This window comes from Anser cygnoides, chromosome 2 (genome assembly GCF_040182565.1).
Source record: "Anser cygnoides isolate HZ-2024a breed goose chromosome 2, Taihu_goose_T2T_genome, whole genome shotgun sequence".
NCBI classification, from domain to species: domain Eukaryota; kingdom Metazoa; phylum Chordata; class Aves; order Anseriformes; family Anatidae; genus Anser; species Anser cygnoides.
In genome coordinates this window covers 44,152,594-44,158,676 of record NC_089874.1, presented here as the reverse complement: position 1 = coordinate 44,158,676, position 6,083 = coordinate 44,152,594, and the positions used below count along the sequence as shown (strand labels likewise).

At 45.7% G+C, this 6,083-nt stretch overlaps 1 long non-coding RNA gene across 1 annotated transcript; it reads left to right on the top strand.

Moving 5' to 3' along the window:
* The first annotated feature begins 849 nt into the window (after positions 1 to 849).
* On the top strand, positions 850 to 6,067 carry LOC136790052 (uncharacterized). Its single transcript, XR_010829239.1, has 3 exons — positions 850 to 2,579; positions 5,407 to 5,716; positions 5,930 to 6,067. It is a non-coding gene; the product is annotated as an uncharacterized lncRNA (long non-coding RNA).
* The last annotated feature ends 16 nt before the right edge of the window (positions 6,068 to 6,083 follow it).

The window sequence follows — 6,083 nt, the reverse complement described above, 5'->3', positions numbered from 1 at the left end:
TGTTTCTCGTTTCTACTGCTAGTGCTTGGCGTCAGTATATAGTTCTCCCAGAACAAACCATAGGAAATAACATCATTCTTTGTTCCTGGTTTGGAGGAAGGAGCTTGCATTGTGTTTGCCTGTTACTGGGGGAGAGGGTCCAACTTGCAAATCTGCAAAGCCGAGTATTTTCAGTGGACGTTTCCAGGAGGAAATTTCCAATAAGGTTGGTGTTGTCTCATCCCACGGGGTCCAACCAAACTAGTTTGTAACAGACTTTACACCTACCATGGTCTATATGTTACTGCAACAAGAGTAATTCAAGTGCTGGTTTCATATTGTCTTGATAAGTTGGAGCTGAGAAATTGAATAAACTGGTGGGCTTGTTAAAGGCAGTAGCACAAACCAGGAAAAGGTGTCACAAGCAAATCCTATCTTCTGGTGTAGAAAAATGCAGGTGACTGAGTTACTAGGTTGAGGGGAAGCCACTGGATCTTTTTAAAATGTTTGTTTGATTGTCAGTAGTGGGGGGTGAGGAAAAGGAAATAAACTTGTGTGCTTTCTGGCAGGGTAGCTTTTTTGTTTTATAATCCTACAGATTGCTTATTACCTGTATATCTTATAAGCAGGAGGAGAATGGCACTTTTTTAATTGTCAGCACTGAAATTGGAAAGACACAGTATATTTTTCTCTATATCATATATTAAAGGTGAAATTCTCTTGATGAAGTCACCAGAGATGAACATAATTGTAAGGGGAAAAGGTCTCTAATGCTATTAATTAAATTTAATTTGAAAATGAGGTGCAAGCAATCAGGGCAAAATGTTGTGTTAAAAGGGTACGTCAGTGGTGGATTTACAAAGCCTGAGAAGATCTAAGAAATGTGAGAAAGATTGAATAATTTGGAGCATGATCACACAGTTTCAGTCCTGTTACTGCTAGAATTGTGGCAGCTCCTTTCTCAGCAATGTGATCCAAATTAATTTGCTGTAAATTAACACTACAGCAGGGCAGAACACAGGCTAGTAGCCTTCAGGTTTCCTTTGTGAGTGGCACAGGCAGCACCTGGTTGCTGCTGTCTGCCTGCCTGTTGTTCAATGCACATCCATGTTTCTTTGCTCTCAGGTGGGCTTCTCCTTAGAGCAAGGAGCACGACAGCTACCTGTTTTATCACACAGCCTTCTTCATACTTCTCTGCAGGAACCGAGCGAGGTTAACTACGTGGCTGGGCTGTGGGTTTGACTTCCCTTTGAATTCAGGATAGCTATTCTTGGCCTGCTAAAGGGAACACGAGGAAGTCCAGTAATGTTTTTGCATTCTGTTTGTGCTGTCCACACGGTGCAGCTGCCTGCATACGGCTGGTAAATCTGCTGAGAAGCTGCAGGAGAGAAGTTTGCCCACAAGAGGGCAAAGATGATCCTGGGATTGAAATGATCTGGCCTGGAGGATTTTGCCCTCCTCCCACCTGTGTTTTTACTGGAGTGAAAGCCCCCTTGCCCTCTTATTTTGTCAGTGTGGCTATAAATTGAACAGTGTATTTTAGTGATATTTTTTCCAAATGCTTATTTCTCAAAATGTAGCCTGAAGGATTTCTGGTAATAGATAAATACCGTCTCGAGGAGATATTTCATCCAAGCAGTTTAGAACAGTAAAGGTTTTGCTTTTACTCCTTTTGTTTTGTAACTTGTCAAGCTCTTTTTAAAAACTCATTTTTGTAACGAAGTCAAGCTTCAGCTGCATCATGACACCTATAATGCTGTATTGCAGCTTTGAAGATTTCTGTGGTCTGTATTATGCTGTGGTTTCCAATGAAAGGGCTGTGGATCGTGGGTAGGCGGGAGGCAGAAGAAAGGAATGGGGAGTACCCGAGCATTTCTTGGACTCTGGGGAAGTTAAATGAGAGAAGCTTATTATCGAAAAAAATGCAAATGATGCATGCTGGAAAAAATTTCAGGGTCCACAAACAGAAATGTTGGCAGCCATAGCCATAAAGCATGCCAGACAGGGCTTCTCGCAATTCCAGTCCTCTCCAGGCACCGCAGCGAAACTTGCTTTGCCCAGCCCGCATGTCCTGCCCACTCATTCAGTTTGTTTCTTATGACCTATTATCTCTTGGCTGAATATTAGAACAGGACTGGGAAAATAAAACAGCCTTGGCTGTTTTGAAGTTGGCAAGTCCTGAGGTGAGAGTCAGGGCTTCACAAGGAGGTGACAGCATAAGCACATTCTTCTGTAATGCGATTAATTTGCAGCCTGATGAGAACAGCATGCAGCAACTATCCCGCCAGGTATCTGTTGCTAGATATTCTGCATGAAAGCATGTAGTATTCTGCAGTGCTGTGTTTGGAGAGAACTTCAGAACGCTCTTTATCCATCACTTGGGTTTGTCATAAGACTTACTGATGTCATAATACTGTGAGACATAAGCACGACAATTTTCTTTACGCACCCTACCCTGGCTTAGAGAATGATTAGGTGAAGTGTTGCCCAAAATAGCCCAAGTCTGTCTATCTTCAGCACAGCCCTCCTTTTAACCAGCTGTCATTCAAAAATCTCAGTGCAGACATTATCCTGAAATCCTCATTCCCACTGAGCTGTAGGTAAGGAAGGAGCGGTTACTTAACAGTTTCGTAGTCTCTGTATGCAACTAACTGAACGCGTGGAGCTGTTACTTTACAGTAACAAGTGCTTTAGCTAAAGCTCTGCTGATTTCTCAAAACAGCTGGGATAAAGTGCCTGTGGAGGTCTAGCCGAGGAGGTACAATACAGCATTAGAAAGCGCTGTCTAGTTAACGTAAGCCTGGCGGTTTTCTGCCTCACAGTCCTCTTGCCCAGAAAGGCTTGTTTTATGAATGAACAAATGTTGTCCTTGACTTGGTACAGTTTTTTAATTGTAAACTCTTGTTTCTGGCAATTGCGCCTCATTTGAGGGTAACAAGGGCATAATTATTCAGCGCTCACGCATCACAAACTGCTGAGCATGAGGTATTAATGGAGTGCTTTGCTGCCACCATAGCTTAATAGCTACAGCTGCAGCATTGTGCTCCTGTTTGGCTGGGGTTCATGAAGAAGGGGTCTGCAGCTCATTAAGTTTTATGTTGACTGATTTACAGATGTAGAAATAACAGTAGGCTGTGCTGGATGGACAAAGCTCTTCTGCTTTAGAAGGAGCTATTATGCCAAGAGAGCTGCAATTCGCACCCATGTCGGGGAAGCCACCAGCACTGGTCTGCCTCGTACAACCCCCAGTAATCTTAATTACAAAAAAAAAAAATAGAGTTGTGCTCTGTAATTGTGTGTACTGGCAGGGCTGCACTTTGGGGGGGGGGGGGGGGGGGGGGGATCAAACCCTGCCATCACAGCTAGGCTAGCAGATGTAATGAAAGGGAGCTGCAAGCTGATGCTTTTGGCTAGCTATGGGCTTTGATGTCATGGTATCATAGACTGGTGATACGCAGCTCCTAGCCTGGTCTCTTCCCACCCACCCAGCTATTGCATTAGTTCTGTTATTAGCTGAGAGGCAAGTGCTGGAATTAGGAGGTGTATGTTCTGCCCAGCTCCACATGACAAAGCAAAAGGGGGATCCCAGCCTTATCCTGAGATGTTCCACCCCTTCTGGTAGCTGATGGAGGAAGAGGCACATCTAGAGGGTGAATCAGAGTGGAAAGGTTAACTCCTGCTCTTGAGCCTTGGCTGCTGTGAATCATTCTCTGCCCTCCTCTTTCTTCGTTGAATACACAAGGGAGGATGGCTGGGTATTAAGGCCAGTCCGAATACACAAGGGAGAATGGCTGGATATTAAGGCCAGTCCTATGCAAATATCCTCCAAGAGACACGGTGCTTTTATTCTCTTTGGACTGTAGAAATGAGGATGCAGGATGACCTAATTTCCTAGTCTGTCCTATGCCTAAGGGTTAGGTGCCTCTAAGTCTACACCTGTGGGCTGTTTTTTTGTTCTGTGTTTTCCCTCAAGGTTTCTAGGGCCTTGCTGCAACTCCTCCTATGCCAAGAGGGCTGCCTGTCTGCTGCTGATCTTCCTGCACCAGTGCAAACATTTAAGAACAGAACAAGTTTCAGAGGCACTGAATTTAGAAATGACTCTGTTAGTGGTTTGGTGATATTCTCCTGTAGCAGATAGGAATGTCCCACCCCTCTGCTTGGCCTACCACATCATCCACACACCAGCTCCACTTCAGTCGCTGGGGTATTCTTGTCTTTCGGGTAGCCCCTTCATCAGCCACAGAAACGTGCAGGTGTTTCCTTCACCACCAACCCTCACGTTGTTCTGCACACGCAAACACACAAAGTATGGGGCACTCACTTCACTCCTTTCCTTCTGCGCTCTTCCCTTTTCCCCAGGTGCTTGGTTTGCCACACAGCTGTCAATGGCACACCCTCTGGGGTCACAGGCCAGCGGGGCTCAGAAGGTGAGGTACATGGCAGTGCCTCTGCACCAGGACAGGGCTAAAATAATTTTAGGGCCAGCCCCAGTAACCTGTGGGCTTTGTAGCAGCGGGCCCTTGCAGTGTTACTTACTGCTGGCTGACTTTCCTGGTGCAGCGAGGAGGGAAGGACTGCAGCTCGTTTGCTAATGTTTCAGGTTGCAGTTCATTAATTTCAAATGGTTGCTTTGTGCATTGCTGTTACTTTGGGCCTATAAAAAGCTAACGATCAATATATGAAATCTGCAACACCTAGGGCATTTTGAATTTAACTTAGTTCAAACAAGGATCCACAAAATTTTGGTTTCACCTCCACTTTCTTTTCTGGCTCTGCTCTCCTCACTCCCCACCACCCCGAACGGCAGGGTTGCTCTCAGCCTCCTTGTTATTACCCCTCCCTCTCATACTGCTGTCCCAGCACAGTTTTTTCCCAGCACACAACAAGCAGCCAGAGTATCATGCCTTTGGCTACTCAACTCTGCCTTTTTAAAGCCTAGCTTTAAAAACAAAGAACAATACCAAAGATTTCGGTATCTGAATTCTGTCTCCATGTAAAACTGAAATCTTGTCTTGGCAGCTCCCTCACCCTTGAGGCAGAAAACTCCTGTGGTGCTGCAGAGGGGCTGGTCCTGGCAGGTGATGAGATCTTGTGTGATACTTAGTAAATCGTAAAGTTATTAACCTAATAAAATCAGCACAGAGAAGAAATGACAACCAAAACCAGCATAAAGCTACTTCACCAGTTGTTTATGGGCTTTTTTTTTTTTGGACTCAAACTCCAGGACGGTGGGAACCCACTGTATGCAGGTCAGTCCCTAATAATAAACAACGGCACGTACTTACCGTGTGAGAAAGCAGTGTGCTGGCCCAGGGGACACGGGGAACAGGCTCTAGAGTAGCCAGCTGTGGGTAATTAGTGACCTCTAGAAGGGACAGCCATAGGAAGGAGCAGCCAACAGCTCTTATTGCTTTTCCTGTTTTCCAGCTGCTGCGCTGGAAAAAAAAGTAACCATAGCGCTTCAGGAGAGGACAACAAGCACCAGTGCGACTTTCTGACCTGCTTCCATGCAGCACGGGCAAACAAGCCGTGATGGGACCAGGGACCAAAACCAGGAGCTGCCTGATCCCAGCAGGAGGGAACTCCCTTTGCGAGGTGCAGCTCCCTATACCTGCAGAGGAGCAGAAGACAAGCCCAGGGCACAGAACCTGCAGCTGTGCTCCAGTCTGAAAACTGACACAGCCCAAACAGGAGGCTTGCACAGAGCTCCTGCTCAAGAATATCCTAGAGCCCTGGGGTAAGGGCACTCTCCTGCCACGGGGGTTTCCCTCTCACCCTTCCTCTTTTTTTTTTTGTAAAAGTTTCACTTCCTCTTCTCGCCTTCCCAGTTTCTACCCTCACAAAGGCATTAGTCATTCTCTAGCTTATCTCAAACACCATCTTTTTATTCAGTGTGAAACAGTTTGTGCTACCTCTTTTCTTCCTCCAAAATTTTTATTTTAATTTTCAGTGAAACCAAACCCCACACTCAACCTGTGGTGGCTCAAAGGAACTACTGCCCTCATCTCAGGACTGAAGAGGATGGACAACTTTTGGTGGGCTAGTCAGAGACCAGCGTATCCACACACAAGAGAAGGGGAACATTTTTTTTCTGGGGCTTCTAC